This window comes from Manacus candei, unplaced genomic scaffold (assembly GCF_025592945.1).
Source record: "Manacus candei isolate 608988 ecotype Guabito, Panama unplaced genomic scaffold, ASM2559294v1 h1tg000011l, whole genome shotgun sequence".
NCBI lineage: Eukaryota > Metazoa > Chordata > Aves > Passeriformes > Pipridae > Manacus > Manacus candei.
Window position 1 is genome coordinate 21,253,217 of NW_026138059.1, and position 20,069 is coordinate 21,273,285.

Here is a 20,069-nt window from a genome sequence, read left to right on the forward strand (position 1 = left end):
CACTAACCCCAGAACAGAACTGTGCTGTCACCCCATATATTCTTGTAGGATTATGGGCTTTTGCCCCTGTCTTCTGCACTGTGAAGTCAGGCGTAAAAGGAGAACATGCCTTATGCAAAGACACATGGGACAGGAGCTGAACATAGGGTACCTCAGAAATTAAATTGGAACAATCAAGAGAAGTGGATGCTACTGCAGAGCAGAGACTAGAAAAAGATGGGAACTTAAGACTGTCTGATCAAAAATCTGTGACCTGAAACCAAGGAAGGAAATATAAGGGCAAAACAAAACCTATGTGAAATGTAGAGTAAAAGAGACTGAATGTCAGGGTTGCATTACTTGTTACTAAAAATCAGCCAAAAAATTAAAGAATGTTTGGGTTCTAAAACAAAAGTCTATGAATAGTAAAGTCTAGATGAAAATCTCATAAAAGATTCAAACTTCTGAGGAAATTAGCGTTTCTGATAAGAAGACAACTCTGTTAGTACTGTCTCCTTTTTAGCATGGAATAAGAGGTCCTACAGTGATCTGTCAAGACCACTGCCATTGCATGACATGTTTCTATACTGCTGGTCAACGTATTCATATATTTCTAAGAACATTGAAATTCATTGTTTAAAGGTATAACAAAACTTCTATCACAGATTTAGCTAGATCTACCTTTTCTTGTACTGTAATTTAGTAGTTTTGTGTATTTGTAAACTGCATTTGTTCTACAATCTTGGAAGATTAAAGAACTGTCAGAATAGTGAAGGGGAAAAAGAAACATCACTTGTGAGGGACAATGTAATCTAAATCCTGTGTGAAATTTATGCTAACAAGTATGTCATTAAATATTGTAATTATAATGAAACCATTTGAAAAGTATTGTAAAACTCTGTGGGAGTGACAAGAAATTTAACTGTCTGTTGGCAATAAATGTTACATTTGACTCACCTAAAATACAAAAAAAATACTGGTATCAATGTGAGATATGTAGTAGATGACAGTGGGATACAAGTCAGTAATATACCTTCCTAGACTGTTCATGATTGAATATTTATCACAGAATCACAGAATGGTTGAGATTTGAAGGGACCTCTGGAGGTCATCTGGTCCAAATCCCCTGCTCAATCAGAGCCACCTAAAGGCAGTTGCCCAGGCTTGCATCCAGACAACTTTTGAATATCTCCAGACATGAAGAGTCCATGACCTCTCTGGGCAGCCTGTGCCTGTGCTCAACCTCACAGACAAAAAGTGTTTCCAGATGTTCAGAGGGAATCTTATGTTTCAGTTTCTGCTCATTGCCTCTGGTATTGTCACTGGGCACCACTGAAAAGAGCCTGGCTCCATCTTCTGTACAGCCTTCCATCCTATAATATATTTATATACATTAGTCAGATCCCCTTCATAATTGTTCTCATGTATGAATTAAAACACACACACACATATATATATAAGTATATATATATTTAGCATGCCCTGTATGCTCTTCCCTTCAAATACTTTGACCATTGAATTTCAAATGTTAATGACAATGTGATACTTCTGGTAACTTTTGAACAGCAAGAACTCCCAACCTAGTTACATTTTTTGTTCTTAAATTTTACCAAACATTTAAAAGGTTTTCATTCTTAAAATTATTTTGAATTTTCTTCAGTATTCTTAAAATATATTGCAAATTATTACAAACTGTCTTTCTGCCTACGTTTTTTTTGAACGGCCAAGCAAGCAAAGTTTCAAATAGTGTGAAGTCGAGAGAAAATTACTGCATCCAAAAAAATTGTGTTGTGCTAGGTGTCTGCTTTCTAGAATAACAGCAGTTGCCACGTAAGTGCTTAAATGTATTTTTCTTTAATTATATACTGAAATGTTATAGATTACACTTGCATATGACCACAACTATATGGACCCAGAAAAAAATTTTTTACTGAAATGAAAACACTTTAACACTTGATTTGCTACTGAAAGGGATTATAAACAAGTGCAGTCACAAAGCATTCTAAAAAAAAAAAAGGCACTGATGCAGTTTCTGCTACCATCCTCAGATTTGTTTTCTGTGATACCTTAAAGTAACATCAGTAAATCATACCTAGCAGCACAAACTTTCCTATGAATCTTTCTTTTCCTTAAAATTTTATATAATGCTCTTTAACCATGACCTTATTTTCCATTGCTTCCAAGGGACATTAAATTCTCTTACTTTCCAGAATCAAAATTTTCATTTTTTTTCTGGTCTGTATGGCAGTGAGTCACACCACAAACTTAGTCCTTCTGTGGTAGTTTCTGGGCTGTGATTGGATTTGTCAGTAAGTGGACAAAGAAACTCAGTCCTAGTACAAGCTGTGAGATTTTCTCACACAGATATGGAGACTGAGAACCTGCATCTTGGAACTGACAGGGCTAATTTGCACAAAAGCTGAGACAATAACAAGTCTATAGCATCTAAACTCATCCTCAAGATGGTCAGAAACTGATTTTAAACCTAGAGTAGGTTAAAAAGCCTTCAGATTCGTGACATATACATGCTCAAAAACTGAGAAGCCCCACAACAAACAGACAAATATGCAATATCTCTCCTAATACCAACTCACACACAGGTGGACACTTTGAATACTTTTTCTTCTGTTGATTCATAATATTTTGATGGAGTATTCCTGAATCTAATAGAGAGATGTTAATGATGAAGATGAAGAGAAATTTAAATTGAGAATAAAAGATAAGCAGAGAAGGAAATAACCATTGCTCTTTGGCAGCACATGCTGTACCAGTGCCCCATACAGGTTACTTGAGAAGTGGAGATATTTCCAGCCCAGATAAGAAGAGAAAGCAGTACTCCAGAACTCACACTTGTACCCTGCAGTTCAAGAAAGAAACTCAGGAGGTCCCCTTAATCATAATAAGAAGCACATAGTTCAACAAATATTCTGATCAAAGTGGCTCAAAGCATGGGACAATGATTCATCTGAGATAATTAACACACTGAAGCAGCTATAGAAGGATGCCTGATTTTTAAGTGCAGGTGTAAGTTTATGTCATTCTTTTCCTTCAGAACTGACTTATCTGCAAATGATTTTTATTGATGCCCTTGGTAAAGTCAGTGTTATTATATCCATATGTTCTAGTCTAGTCTAGCAGTAAAGTGATTTCTGTGTGGACTAACAGGGACAGGGCACATGTTCATTGGAGAATGGTGAATGAATCAAAGAAGGGAAACAGCAAACTTCAGTGTGTCTTTTGAAGTGGGGATCTGCAGCCAACCTAACTGAAGTAGGAATGATGTAGGAATGATGTAGGCTGACATAGGAATCATGGACACTGATTTCCACCACTGTATCATGCTGCCTCATTGGGTATGATAATCAGGACCTGTTTGTCAAGAAAAAAAAGAAATATTGAAATGGCTTCTACCACAAGGAATACAGGCTCTCATACGTTTATCCGTCTCTACTTGGTTTCACTGTCTCCTACTGGGATTAATTTAGTAGCCAAGTGTTGTTGAAAGGAGACAATACTATGAAAAATTTGATTATCTGTGAGAGCAGATAACTTAGTCCAGCCACAGAAAGTCTTCTGTGCTGTTTTTTTATCTTCCCATCCCCTTCTCATCTCTCATATTACCTCTCCAGTTGTAATTCTGTTGTGTGTAGCAAATCAACTGTAATTATATTCCGGTTAGCAGACTTGGTGGGAAGCGTCGTGCCTATATTGACAGATACACGTAGTCACCATCTGGCTTTTAGTGAGGAATAGAAATGACTGTGTATTGGAAATCATTCATACACAATAGCATAGGACTTGCTTTGTGGATCCAGCTCTCCCTCTTCAGTATCAGTACGATCACATGCTAACATGCCTCAATAGCTTCTGGACCAAAGTTGGCTGGGACCCACCAGTCCAGACTCTGGAAGGGCTGGTCTGTGCTTCTCTGCACCTAAGTATAGATGCGCCTTCGCTCCAGCTTCAGAAGAAAAGGATTTTGAGTAACTGAAGAAATAGTAATGTTTTCTCCAGTAAATTTCCTATTATTCTGTGCTGCTGAGTCAAGCAGGCTCACTTGCTGTTCTAAGTGTCCATCTCAATAGGCACTGGTAATCAGATGCAGAATATGCATCTTTGAGTCAATAGAAAAAGATGTTTCAGTTGTCAACAAGCAGTCATAACAACAATTGAAGTTCAAACACTTTTAGCAAAGGTTTGTGCTAAGAGTAATCCCACACATGTTCCTCATAGTGGCTTTGGAATTTTATTTTTCTTAGGCACTTGACTTTTCAAATTAAGTGTTATTTATATGTGGCATTTGATGGCAAAGCCATGCAGGGGCTCTTTGAGTTCATATCTGATTGAAAAACAAAACAGTCCCCACTCTAAGGAAATGAAGGGCAGCATGCTAGCTTAGCTAGAGAAAAGGCTAGTCTGAATGCCAGGGTGATGGCTGGTATTAGCCAGGATAGTATAATAATTCAGGTACCCTATATTTATTACCCACTTTGATTTCAAAAAGATTTCTGCCAAGGAGTGGGTACATTTGGTGCTCAAGGACATCGTTAGATGTGCCAGTAAATCAGACATGGGAATATACACTGGACTAGAGGATGGATGTTCAATAAGGGAACATTGCCCTTCCTCCAGTCTGCTAAATGAGAAAAGGATCACCATGAAAAACTAGCATGTGATCACAGTATCAAAGGCAACATCCATAAGCAAACCTAATCCTGCTTTTTATAACTTCTAACTGCTTGACTTTGTAATAATATTCTTTTGAAGTTTGAATATGTGAGTAGTGCACATGTGGGATATGCATATTTACCATGAGTCATCACAAATACATATAATTTAAAGCATTAGAATAATAATGAGAAAATACACGTAACTGTGTTAATGCTTAATATAGATACCAGTGAGTACATGTGGTTTTACAATATTTACAAAGTAGATGCCTTTGGTGTTACATAAACAAGAGCTTGCATCTGTAATGTCACTTGTATACATTTAATGCAACCTGGGGCTTAGTGGGGCTGACTTTGAAAACAACTCTGTATTAAATCCATCTTTTTACATTCTGGAAGGTATTAAAATTATTTAAACAGAAGAGTGCAGTTAAATTGCTTTGTGGCTTATGAGGAACAAATATTGCCAGCTGAAACACTTGGCAACCCAACTAAGGTTGGAATACCAATACCAACCACAGGCACGCATTTCGTCTTCCTCAGAACACTTTGCTGAAGAGGAAAGACTGAGGAGTTCTCTTGAGACTAACTTTATGAAGTCTTTCTTTTAAAAATAAATCAATATCAAACTATGTTGCTGTCACAACCTGAGTGATTTATGATTAAGCAGTTTGGGACCATTATGGTCTTCACTATAGCTTTTGAAGTACTAATGTAAAACTGTGGGAGAAAAATCATTAAATACTGTGGGAACTTTGTTCTAAAGAGCAGTGGCTGATATTAATATTTTTTACTGTTTTCAGATAGAAGAATTTAAATTGTAAGAACATCAGAGCAATGCTAGATGATTTTTTTTTTTAGTAGAAAAGCTGTTTGTTCTTCCGGGCATGGGTGTTATATTTTCCTATATGTATGAACAAAAGTTAAAAACCACTTATGATAATAACAATTATTACAGTGTGATCCTTCAGACAAGGAGTTAGCTGCCCAGATCTGTTACTACTTCAATAACACTTAGCTCATGAGGAAAATTCCCTTTATCTCCTACTTCCCCTGAAGAGGGGAAAATGAAGATGCAACCTGACTCAAACACAAATAAATTGGATAAAACATCATTTTCTCAGGTGTAGAATGAAACTAGTTAAGTACACCTGTGAGAAAGCACTCTACTCTTCATATTATTTAATCTAATATGCACTCTTCTGTCAGAACTGGATTAGGGACTAATTTCCTATGCTGTTACACTGAGAGATTTGGTGTGGCATCTGTAATGGGGATTTGTGATCAGCAACAAAGAGTAGTCTGGAAGCAGTGTCAAAAGTCAATTAAAAACCAGCCCAAATGCAGCCAAAAAAAATGCATCTGACTGGTGTCTGATAGCAATCATGACAATCCCATACTCTTTTCTCACCCTTGTCTTTTACTATGTGACTCATGGACAGCTGGCAAACATAGGCTACCTGATTTGATATGTTTTATTTACTGCTGCAATTGCATTGTCTCTTGTTCAAGGAAATATACTGTTTCCTCTTTATACTGATTATCTTAAATGAAGATAATAATACAATTTGCTCATAATTTCTGACATTTACAGTAGAGGATGGCTAATCATTCTTTCAACCCCTCAGAAAATTATTATAGATATTTTCCTTTACTTTCTGATCTGAGCTGTGATTCTTTGCAATCCTCCTACATGGCTAGGACAGAAAATGGCAAAATTTCCTTAAAGGTTGGTATATTATTCTGTAGAGGTAAATTCCTTTTGGCTGGGGAGGTTCTTGTGGCAGAGAGTTGACAGCACTTTTCCATTATACTTGTGTTCCACCAGGAAATATATCATGCCAGGCAGACTTTTGATCTTTCAAATTAAGCATGTGGTACGATATATTAAAAATTATAAGGTTCATCTCAGTGGATATGTGCACCTCACTTTTTCTTCCATTACACTCTAGAATTAAAAGTCAGTTAAAATTTCTATATTTTTCAAAGAGAATGTAAATTTTTAAATAAAACGATAACATAGTACCAGTGTATAATCAGAACTGTCCGAAGATGCATAAAAACATAGCGTTTATGTTTGGTAAACTCTTCAATGAAAAAGAAGTTAAATATCATTTTAGTGGGTATGCTGACAGCAAACTTTGTCACTCATCTGCATGGGTATTTATGAGAAAAAAGATCATGGTTTTATACTTCTCAATACCCCTAAAAGTAGTAGTAAAAGGTAAAGTAAAGGTTTTTCTGAAGTGGCACAAAAGTTCAATCTACAATAAATATGCGAACTAATTATTTTCTCTACTTTCCTAATAGTGCTGGAAGGGCAAAAAATATATGAAAAATTGATACTCCTGTGTATGTGCTCTGTATACCACTGAGTAGCAGAAGAACCTTGCTCTGAGAAGATTATGCTTTGAATAGACTTGACAGGCACAACAGTAGGGAGGGGAAGTTACATATATCTGAGCCATGCTGTGTGATGTCAGAAAAAGACTCTTTAGTCTCAAGACATATCTAACACAGGAGTGAGTCTGGGTAAGAAGAAGAGAAAGAAGTTTATGTGAGCAAATCCTGCAAGATGAACTAAAAAAGAGATATTTGTGGTAATACTACATTAACCAATCTTCATCTGAGCCTCAGAGTTTGTCCAGCTTAGGTAAATGGGCTGGAAGCCTCTTGCCTTCAGTGGCATATGCAGGAATGATAAAGTCAACATTCACAATTGTTTCTCATCCCTCAGACCAATCACTGGGTAGTGGTAATGGTTCAGGTAATGGCAGAGATCTGGCCTAAGTCCAGAATACACTTCAAATCCGTGTTACGACCTGCAGGAAATTATTATAACCATTCTTTACTGTATTCTGTAAGCGTCTGGCTGACAGTTCACAATCACCTGTGCACTTGTGGGAGACTTGAACTTGTCAGATGTCTGCTGGAAACTCAACACAGTGGAGAAGAGGCAGTCTAAGAGGTTCCTGGAGTGTGTGGAAGATAACTTCCTGGCATAGCTGATAAGCAAGCCTACCAGGAGCAGTGCCCCACCAGACCTGCTGTTTACAAACAGATTTGGTGGGAGATGTGGTGGTTGGAGGTCATCTTGAACATAGTGAGGCCCATTATAGGGGCCAGTCCTGTTTAACATCTTTATTGATGACCTGGACAAGGAAATCGAGTGCATCCTCAGTAAGTTTGCAGACAATATTATGTTGGGCAGGAGTGTTGGTCTGCTGGAGTGCTGGAAGGGAGAGATCTGGGCAGGCTGGATCAATAGGCCAAAGCCAATGGTATGTGGTTCAAGAAGGCAAAGTGCTGGGTCCTGCACTTGGGTCACAACAACCCCATGAAGCGCTACAGGTAGGGGTGAGAGTGTCTGGAAAGCTGCTCAGTGGAAAAGGACCTGAGGGTGCTGATCAACAGCTGGCTGGACATGAGCCAGCAGTGTGCCCAGGTGGCCAAGAAGGCCAATGGCATCCTGGTTTGTATTAAAATAGTGTGGCCAGCAGGACCAGGGAAGTGATTGTCCTTCTGTACTTAGCACTGGTGAAGCTGCACCTTGAATATTGTGTCCAGTTTTGGACCCCTAAATTCAAGACAGACATTGGGGTACTGGAGCATGTCCAGAGAAGGGCAATGAACCTAGTGACAGATCTGGAGGGTAAATTCTATGAAGACATCTGGGATTGTTTATCCTGGAGAAAAGGAGGCTCAGGGGAAACCTTATCAATATCTACAACTCCCTGAAAGGAGGTTGTAGTGAGATGGGGGTTGACCTCTGCTCACAGGCAGCCAGCAGCAGGAAATGGCCTTAAGCTGCTCTAGCAAAGACTCAGGTTGGACATCAGGGAGAATTTCTTTACTGAAGGGTTGGTTAAGCGTTGGAAGGGGCTGCCCAGGGAAGTGATAGAGTCACCATCCCTGGAAGTGTTCAAGAAAAGACCGGAGGCTTCCTGAGGAACTTAGCGCTGTGATTTAACTGACACAGTGATGTTCAGTCAAAGTGTAAAAATCACCTTGGAGGTCTTTTTCAACCTTAATGATTTCATGATTCTATAATAATGCAATGTATACATGCTTTTCCCTTTCTTTAGGCTGTCTAGAGTTGTTACATATATAGAGAGCAAAAATGAGAACTGAAAAAGTAGTAAAAGCAGAATCACGTCTTTAGTCCTCTCCCCATGAAGCAAACTGAAATCTTAGCTATCTATTTAAGCGTGATTTCCTTTAGTTTTTGTCATATTATTTTTTAACTGTGCTCTTTGGAAAATGGAGCCATAGAATGTTCAGAAATTAAGCTTGTGTTATTCAAGTTATATTAAAAGCATATGTTTGAGTCACACCCTTGGTAGGGATTTAATTTATTCAGTAACGATATGTTAAAAATATTTTAGTGAATAGCTAGGTCGGTTCCTTCTTTGCATACCCTGATGTTAAACTGAAATACTGGCAACATTTAATCTTTTAATCTTTGTGATTTATGGGGTTGTTGCTGTCCAAAATTCAAACTATGCCCCAAACTCTTAAGAACTGCAACTTTCCTCAAATTCTCCCTCTTTTACTTAGATAAGACTCTGATTATGTCAGTGGAACTGTTCATTAGGAAAAACCTGTAGTCCTCAAGGCTTTGCAAAACCTGGGCTTGGTTAATATACTGATGAAAGTAATCCCTTCAAGAACAAATTGAGACTTCCAGCAAAAGTAAAGAAAGAAGAATTTTACTCTTGCAATTCATACATGCCTATTTGGTGGATTTGCTACCAAGTAGTATACTAGGTTATTAAACATCAAATTCAAGTACTTTAAAAGTCTGACAACTGCACTCAGGAATTATCCTATGTTTTGACCCACCACAAATTAGTTCTTCAAAAAGAAGTTAAAAGGAGAGCATGTTTCAATTTACAAGTATGTTACAGTATCAATTACTAGTTTTTACAAACCAAAAATATTGCTATTTTTGTTTATTAGGGCAATATTTCAGAGTCAATTTTTCATTCTGTACTTCAGCCAGGACCACTTTGTGCTTTTCTTCAGAGAATTACATCTTTGTAAACAATAGCATGCTCAAAAGATGTTTTCGCAAGTTGCATGATTTAGTTTTAACATGCTGTCCTGTTTGACTTGCCTATGGATATGAACTTATATCCTCTGCTACGGAGTTGATGACTCTCGAAAGTTTTCCTTGCTTTCTTTACCTCAAAATGAACATTTTATTATTTATATAAAGTAGAACTATTTCTACAATGTGGAAAAGGCGACAAAGAACTGTACTTTGACAATTAAACATAAATTTGGAAGAGAAGTATAACTTCATATCCCTGCTCCAAAATACCTACAACAGCAATCTTAGCCTGCTCCTCACATTTGAAGTCTCTAATCATTACACTGCTTTTTGTTTATGATTTTGTCAAAAAAAATACATTGTCGTACTGGAGTGTCTTTAGCAGAGATGCCAGGACAGTCATAGTATTGGAGCACATGAAATTAAAGGAGATCTTGAAGGAGCTGAATTTTTTTCATTCTGGAGAGGAGGCTTTGGATGAAATCTTGCTGATGTCTACAAGTACCTGGTAAGATGATACAAAGAGGATGAACCCAGATTCTTCTTAAGAGTCCATAGACAGGATGAGAGACAAAATGTAGAAGACAGAAATTTTGCATTGAATATAAGGGGGGAAAAATCACCTTGGGAATTTTCAGACTCTGGACAGGATGCCCGGAGACAATTTCCTTCCTTGGAGATATCCAAAACCCAAATGGATATGCCCCTTAGAAGCCTGGTCTGCCTGAGCCTGCCTTGAACACATTGTTAGGCAAGATGGTCTTCATAGGTCACTTCCAATGTAGGTGATTTTGTGGTTCTGTGGAAAAAAATTACAAAAGATTTGGGAAAAAAATCTGATGAAAAAATGTTTCACTGAAGTATCCCTGCTCCTCTTATTAAGGTATTAAAGAGAATGGAAGAGAGAGGTGTTTTACAAATTGAGTAAACCCTTCATAATATTTTAAAAGTGCTAATCACCCTCTATGAAAATGACATTTATGTAGGCATAGTGTAATATATAAGCTGGTTTCACATCCAATAACCAAGTTCATGATATCTCCATTCACTTTAATGCTTTGGACTCAATATGTTGTGAAGGTAAATAGGGAAACACACAAAATTTGTCTACCTCTGTCTCTTCCTGGGTTTTTCCACACTATTAAGATCAACCACATATCAGTGAGTTAGACATTGGTATTGCAGGCAGCCATCTGAGCTTGAATAATCTAAGGTCATGATTTAAGGATTCTCTTAAAATGGCAAAACCTGAAGACCCCCTCTGTGATGAATATGCTGAGGAGAAAATTTTCACCTAGCTTACCCATACTGGAAGTTATTAACACCTTTGCCTTTGAAATACAAACTTTTAGTTCTAAGGTATGGAGGCAAAATGGAGTCGGACAGTTACTACCTGGTTTAAGAACTTCATATATAGTAAGCAAGAAGCTGCCAACTCCCTCTAGCCACTGTTTCTCTCCTTTTTCTTTCTTGAACATAGAATTATGAAAAAGTAGCATTTTTATTGGAGCATTTAAAACTCCACCAGTTTGGTGAAGGTGGATTCATTTCCAAATCTTATTTTAGTAACAGATTTTTTTATTCAGCAATATTAAAATAACTCCACACCTCACAAATCCTCTGCAGCAGAATTTTCACCCTCCTCCTCTTTCCTGGCATCAGGGCTGTGCTGTTTCCTCTACTGAGATTCTGATCTACTTAGAGAAAAAGAAAGGAAGAATTCATTCACTCTCTTCATTTTCAATTAAGTGATCCCAAATTCTTATTCAAGTACCAATTTATACAAACTGAGATCAGGGAAAGAGATACAACAATTTACAGAATTAGATAATGCCTTTAAAATGTGTGGACAGCATATGAAATCAGCATTTTACTACACAGTAGACCTCCCCCTGTTGCCAGGAAATTGAAGCTGGGGGCATTTATATTCTTACCGTGTTCATGGATGTGACCATCATCTAGTGTAGAGCTATCTAGTCTAGCTGTAAAAGCTGTAGGCTGCTGAGGGAACTAAGGGTGACACAAAGCAAATAGAGGCAGCAGATTAGTGCATTATTTGTAAGAGCTGCTGAGTGCATCTTAGGTTAATTGTGCTATTTTTCAAGTGCTGTATGTCTTTGAATCTAAGTAAGCTTTCAGTCATTTTTTCAAAATTTCAAAATTTAGTTTGAATTACTGATTAGTTGTTAATCAATTTGTTTTGTATGTCTACATCCCCATAAATGTGTGTGTGGGGGAAGTGTTAGACTGGATACCAGTGCCTAAGGATTTTCTTTTCTTCTTCAACCAAGAGATTTCAAATGTATCTTTGAAATCTGAACTTACATGTTGACATTTTTAGTGGAAAAAGAGGATCGCTGCACCAGCTTTCATTCTGCTAAGGGTTATGGGAAAATGTAGCAGAATAGGTCTGACATAACAGCTTTAGATGCTTCACCTTTAGTGTTTAGATATCCATGTGGATACATAAACCATCTGACAGGCCTTCAAACCTCGGTCCACTCTAAACATTTAACTTGGTGTCTTCCCCCTCACTCTTGAGTGCTGCTGAGCTGTAAGATTCTGTAAGGCGATGTGCTGGAATACTTCTGTTTTAACTGCTCTACTTTGCACGAACTATTTAAAGAGCAACATAATAACAGTTATATAAGTACATAAAGATAGCAGTTGCCCTCTTTGGTGCTTCAGATGTTCATCTGGCAGGTGGGATTCCAAAGATTCATATTACTTTGTTTTAAACATCCATTTTGTCTACACATCTCCTACGCTTGTGCCTTTTGTAAGGACTCATTCCACATTCAGGAGAAAGAAATAGAGATTCTAAGTTTAAATCACCTGGATTGTTGTTACAATATACCAAAGTGGAAGATAGTGGCTATAGAGGCTTCAACCCCGTGGTATTCCAATGTGGAATAGAGCATATTGGACATTATCTGGTCCTAGCTGAGAGTCAGAAACAAGCTCTGTTTAGATGTTTAGATTATACAGGCAAGAAGAATAGGTGGTATTTGTATTTAGTTTTCTCGCTTTTGTCTCTCAAAAACACCTGTAGTTTTCTATATTAGATGTTGTAAATTAATGATTGCATTTGCATTTTATTTGCCCTGGCTTAAGTCTAACTGGAAAGTAGCAAAGCATTCTTCAGAAAAGAGTGTGACAAACAGTGGAAACTGGACATCCTGGACACTTGAAAAAATGTCCGTATCTGTGGGGGGAAGCAGCAGGCTCGTTAAGCCCCTAGAAGTTGAATCCATAGACGAACATAATATATTGGATGGCATAAGACCATTCCCGTGAGAGCAGAGAAGCTGATTAACCATTCCCATGAACAGTGTAGCCTTGAGAAGATGGGAGTTAATTGGAAAGGTGATAAGTAGGTTTAGGGAGGATAAAATGTACAAGGACAAGAATGTTGGCTGTGTTCATGATGCAGGTGCATAGTGATGATGTTTTGTAGAAATTATTTACAGAAAGTGTGTGAGAAAATGTGGGCTAGCTGTCCTAATAAAGGATGCTGCTGTGCTGATGCAGCAGACAGCTCTTGTCTCAACTCCTTGTGTGTGTGTGTGTGTGCTTTTCTATCGACCAAACCTAACTACTATGATAGATACCCCGCGACACATATCTGCCCAGCTCAGCATCCTCTGGTTTTACACAGTAACAGAGTGTCTGTATGACCTGTGCACATCATGAGACATTGCATTGTAGAGGACAGTGTAGACAGAAGTGTCCTTTGTGACATTAACGGTTGTTTGGCATACAGTAAAAGAGCTTGGTGGCATAAGGAGGGGATGCATATCTGCAACTTGAAGGTCAAAGAAAAACATCATGCTTGTTTTAGATCTTAAGGTAATCAAACCCTCAAAGAGCTCATTTCTTGCTGCTAGTTAAAAGAAGCTGGGGATATCTAGATGACCAAGTGACAGAATATGCTGAGTTAGAAGGGACCCACAAGGATCATCGAGTCCAACCCTCTGGGTGAGGAACCTTTTTCTAATATCCAACCTAAACCTCCCCTGACACAACTTCAGGACATTCCCTCAGGTCCTATCACTGGTCACCACAGAGAAGAGAGATGTGCCTGCTCCTTCTCTTCCCCTGACGAGGAAGTTGTAGACTGCAATGAGATCTCCCCTCAGTCTCCTCTTCTCCAGGCTGATGTTGACATCTGAATTTGATCAGATGAATCTGACTTTTGTGCAGTGACGAATGCTGTTTAAAGTGTGTGTAAAAACATCACAGGAAAGAAGATTAATTTTTCTCTTAAAATGGCATAAGGTTGTGAAGGTATTGTCTTGAAATGAGTTTAAAAATGCAGTATCTGGACCTATTTTTCCAAGTGTGAGTGAAAAGTCTAACCTTGAACTAGTGAGTAAAAGGGAGAGGAAGAGAACAGCAGCACTTCAAGGAATTTTTATTTCGTGAATCCTCCTTTTTTTTTTTTTTACTTAGAATATATTAAATGTTTCATCTCAGGCCAATGTGTTGTATTGTATCAAACTATTTTTACTACATTTTCATTTCAGCAAAGATGAGAAGCAAAAAATATTCATAGTTTGATCCAAACTTTTTTCATCTTGGCTAATAAACAGAGAAAACATCTATTCAAACAACCATAAAGTCTTGATATTGATCTCATACCAGATTAAATCAGGAATCACTCCAATACAGTTATTTGGGTATGTTGGTATAAAATAGTGCTATATAAATGAAATCAGAATCCGGCCTTGATAGCAGCCCCTATGTAGAAGAAACATGCTGAAACCTCATCTAGTCAGAAGGAAATGAGCAGCAAAGCTCATACCAAGAAGGTATTCCAATAGAATTTAACTGTTCCAGACAAGTTCCCATGTGAAAACATTCTTTAAAAAAAAAAAAAAAAAAAAAAAGGGAAAAAGCTCTGTTTCAGGCTAAACCTAAAGCTATATCAGCTAAGATGATTCTAGTTTTATTTGCAAAGCAATTATTCTGGGTTAAAGTCTTTTTCACATAATGTCACAGAGTTACCGAATCACAAATCACATGCTAGTCTGGGGTCGTGGGCAGGGACACCTTCTACTAGACCAGGTTGCCCAAAGCCCCATGCCACATGACCTTGAACACTTCTGAGGATGGGGTATCCAAAACTTCTCTGGACAACCTATTCCAGGGCCTCACCACTCTCACAGGTAAGAATTTCTTCCTAATATCTAGTATCTAATCTACCCTCTCTCAGTTTAAAGCCATTAAGTCTTGTCCTGTTGCTACATGCCCTTGAAAAGTCCCTCTCTGGCTTGCTTGTAGGTCCTCTTTAGGTACTGGAAGGCTTTTATAAGGTCTCCCTAGAGCCCTCTCTACTCCAGGCTGAGCAGCTCCAGTTCTCTCAGCCTGTCTTCATAGCAGAGGTGTTCCCACCCTCTGACCATCTTCATGGTCCTCCTCTGGACCCACTACAACAGGTCCATGTCTTTCTTGTGTTGGGGTCCCCAGAGCTGGGCACACTCCAAGTGGGGTCTTATGAGAGTAGAGTATATGGGCAGAATCATCTCCCTTGACCTGCTGGCCATAATGATTTTGATGCAGCCCAGGATACAGTTGGCTGTCTAGGCTGCAAGAGCACATTGCTGGGTCATGTTGAGCTTCTGATCCACCAACAGCCCCAAGTCCTTCTCCTCAGAGTTGTTCTCAATCCACTCATTGTCCACCTTGTATTTGTGCTTGGGATTTCCCCAACCCACATGCAGGACCTTGCACTTGGCCTTTTTGAACTTCATGTTCACCTCTCAAGCCTGTCAAGGTCCCTCTGAATGGCATCCCTTTCTTCCGGCACATTGATTGCACCACATAGCTTGGTGTCGTCACTTCAGGGTGATAGAGCACTGGAACAGGATTCACAGAGAGGTTGTGGAGTCTCCTTCTCTGGAGATAGTCAAAACCTACCAGGATCCAATCCTGTGCAACATGCTTTTGGTGAACCTGCTTTAGTAGAAGGTTGGACTAGATGAACTGGAGATGTCCCTTCCAGCCCTGGCCATTTTATGATTTTGTGGACAAATTGCTGAGGGCTCACTCAATTCCACTGTTCCTGTCACTAACAAAGATGTTAAATACTGCTGGTCCCAATACCAACTCCTGATGAATGCCATTTGTTACTGCTTTCCTTTTGGACATTGAGGCGTTAGCCACAAATCTCAGTGTGACCACCCAGCCCATTCCTTAGCCATCAAGCACTCTAGTTGAAAAATCCATGTGTTTCCAGTTTAGAGACAGGGATGACATGCGGGACAATGTCAAGCGCTTTGCACAAGTCCAAGTAGATGACATTGGTTGCTCTTCCTTTACCCACCAGTGCTGTAACCCCATCATGGAAGGCCACCAAATTCACCAGGCTCAATTTTCCCTTAGTGAAGTGATGTTGGTTGTCACCAATTATCTCCTTATTGTCCATGTGTCTCAGAATAGTTTCCAGGAGAAGTTGCTCTGTGATCTTGCTGGGCACTGAGATCAGATCTTAAGAACTGGCCTTAATATCCTTTCATCCCTTTTTAAAAATGAAGGTTTTATTACTGCATTTCCAGATTGTGAGAACTTCACCAGACTGCCACAACTTCTTAAATAAAATGGTTAGTGGCTTAATTACTTCATCTGCTGTTTCCCTTAGGACCCACCATTGCATCTCATCAGCCCCCATGGACTTGTGCACCTTTATGTTGCTTAGACAGCCTCAAACTTGATCTTCTCGTGCAGTGGGTGGTTCTTCATTCTCCCAGTCCCTGCCTTTGCCTTCTGGGCAATGTGGCTGTTGGTGAAGACTGAGGCAAAAAAGTAATTTGCTACATCAGCCTTCCACATTCTGGGTAACCAAGTCTCCTGTTTCCTTCTGGACAGGGCCCACATTTTCCCTTATACCTACAAGACTAATGTTTCCTTCTTTATCTTTAAGTTGGCTTCAGACATTACCTTGAGGGGCAGGAGGGAAAGCTGTTTTCAAAGTAAGAAGTCAGACAATGAAGAAGAAATCACTCCCTAGAACTGAAAGTTCCTTGAGTTTTGTTAGTATTTCTTGCACCTTGAGTGTTTCACATCATCACTTCTTTTGTGTTTCATGTGATCTCATCACATATTATGCATCTTTCCTGGTTAATAATGACTACTAGAGGACACTTCTTTCTCACAGCCCCTTTTGTTACTGACTCTGAAACAATACTTGTGGGGCGTGTGTTACTTTTTATAATATGATTTGGGACACTGGTCACCCAATACTTTCTGATCACTGTCCTAAAGAACAAAACCAATACATAAAAAATATTAATTTACACTATTTAAAACAGCTGCATACTCACAAGGTTTAGAGGAAGAAATGAAGAGAAGTAAAAGAAAGTGATGCGTCTCTTTATTTAGCATGTGGATTAATTAGCCCCACGATATAGTCAGGCACTCAGAACAAAAGATGTGTCTCAGAATTCCCCACTATGAGGTGAGTTATATAAGGTGCTTGTCCTCATATTATCATGTTTCTTCACATTCATATGAAACAGACTCGGGGAACTATATTTCCTTTCCTTGTCTTATATCTGTGAATAGATCAAATTCAATCTTTGAATCATCTACTTATGATTCGCTGACCCAGTTTTGATCTGGGATTTCCTCCCATCAGCCCATCGCCTGCTGTCTCCTGGTTGAGAAATGTTCCTGACCTTTGGGAAGGACAACATATGGTTCTTACCTGCCAGGGAAATTAATGGAAATAGCTAACAACTATTGTCCAGCTTTGTCAAATGCTGAAAAGTTGTATATACATTGCATAAAACTATGTGTATTATATGAAAGTAAGAAAACATAACCAGTATGCTTTGTTTGCAGCGTAAGTGAAGGGGAGATAGAGGGAATAATTCAGAAGAATTCATCAAAGACATCAGAAGATTATAACTGTTTTAAAGTAAGACAGAAAATAATGAATCATAATTAAAATACAAGCAACAATGAAGAATATCGCAGTATGAATATCGTCTTCTTATACAATAAGCAAAGTGTATATAACAAAACAGAGCGAATGAAAAATAGAGAAAGAAAACAGCATTGGGGGCCATTGTCTCAAAAAAAAGTTTGAGATCAAAAATGTAACAGGATAAGGAAAAAACCCACTTATTCAGTTGTAATTGAGAACAGCTGGAATGGTGTATATGTTAACCCTTTTTATCTTTCTTAAGTTTGTAAGAAACAGATGTTTTCTTACACAGTGATGGTGTAAGAACAATTGTGTCTGAACACTCAACCTCTACACAAGTTTATCAGTTGCTAAAGACCAGCTACTGTATTAAATTATCCACTTTCCAACAAATGCTTGCATTTTCACTGAAAGATAAACTTTTGAAAAGGTTGTGACATCAATACAGCTATTTTTTTTTCTAGAAATAAAGAAAATCAGAAATCTTTTCAGGCACTTCAATTAAGATTTCATAATAACGAGTCACAGAAAGATAAATCTCAAAAAATTTCTTGTACACATTATTTATGTAAAAATTTTAACCTAAAAAGAAACAGTTAAAAATATTTTTACAAGTTGAGATTTTTTTTGTTTAACAGAGCTATCAGATGATGCTATCATACATTCCTTGAGTATGCTAAAATCACACTAATTTACACCAGCTGACAAGATGATCTAGTGTTCTGGAAATCTCATTCAACTTTTCGTGTCCACAGCACAGATTTTTCCAGAAAAATACATTTTCTTGACATTTTTTAGGCTTTCAATATGCCTAAAAATAGAAGTAAAATCACACATGTAGGCTTTATAATAATATCTGTTCTTCTAATTTTAAGAAAAATTAGTTCGTATTAATTGTTCCCTTTGGTTGCCAACTTGAGATTTCATGAACAAATTACGATATAAAAATATCTGATTTAGCACCTCATTCTTTCCCTGGTATGAAGATTTATGGATGTCATCATAGCTAGGATTGTTGTGGTTGCATTGTTCTGAAGCTGACCTTATACACCAATTTCACATTTTGGAGTTCTCCCATATTAGCTGAGCCTCAAAACTTTATGGCACAGAGTAAGCAATGGAAAAGAAGTCAAATATGTATTTCGGCTTTCCATGACTTGTTTGAACCTGGTATTTTTAAAGCCCTTTTTTCTACAGCAAGAAATGCCTTCCCAACAGTCAGTCTATCCTTATACTGGAAATGAAAGAAAAAATCCACAATCCAAATGCAGTGGTGTTGTTATCTATCTTCAGCTATTAAATAGGGTGTGTTACTTAAAAATTCTATTAAACCAATAAAATTGATAGAAAACAGTACTTTCATCATCAGTTTTTGCTTCAAAAACTGTCAGTAGGTAGCTAAGTAAAAGTTATCTCATGCTGGGAGAAATGGTGTTTGATAGGACCAAGTGGCCAGGGCAGCTTCATGATCTTTGGTTGCTTTATGGAACAGAGAAGTGAATAACAAAAGCTTATTTAAGGGCTACATTTGTCATGTCAGTGCTCAGCAGCCCCTGTCATCGACAACTGTTTCTTGTTCATATTATGCTCCATCACAGTGTCTTAAAGCATTTTTTAAAAACCTACAGACATTTTGGAAGGAATGTGTCTGTAACACAGTAAAATTAGTGTCAGTAGTGCTTTAAAATTGGAAATTAATTGAATTGTCATATGAATAGATGCAGGGTTTCTCAGTGAAATGAAACAACCTACTTTCCTTATTCCTAATGTATGTAAATAAGTTCTCTTTGTGTTGTAGAATTTCTATTATGTTGAGTGCATGTTAATGAACAGTGTGATTTTTATTGAGTCATGAATTGGAAGAGTGCTTTTTCTTTGTTTTAAAATTTTCTTTTTCCAGAGTCAATCACAAACTAGTTTCTGTTTGAACTTTCTCTAGGGTTTTCCAGATGTTCTGTTTCGATTCCATGTTACTGTGTTATGTTCACTGGAGTTCACACATGGGCTTTTCACTGGACTAATGAAAACTTAATGAAATCCATATATGTATCTAGCATTTGAGAATGCAATATAGTATAATGCTTTCTGTTGCTGTTTGTCATTCATGCTTAAATTGGCAAGACAAATCCAAGTCACTAAGAGACATTGTGAGTTTGCAAGCAGCCAGAAAATTTGCTTCTCTTCTTTCCTATTATGTGTGTGTGCCACTTGCTATCTTGTGGTAGCAGATAACTGCATTTTCAATGATGCCTAAGTTTTGGTTCTGTTTCAACTAGTAAAATAGGAAAATTAAAGGTCAGACAAGAGGTGTGTTCAAAAGCATGTGTCAACAGAGTTGATTAAACTGGAGGGTTGTTGATTTCAGGGACAGAAATCAGTGAGGAACTGAAAAAAAAACCCTAACAAAACAAACAAAAAAACCCAACCCCAAACATTTTAA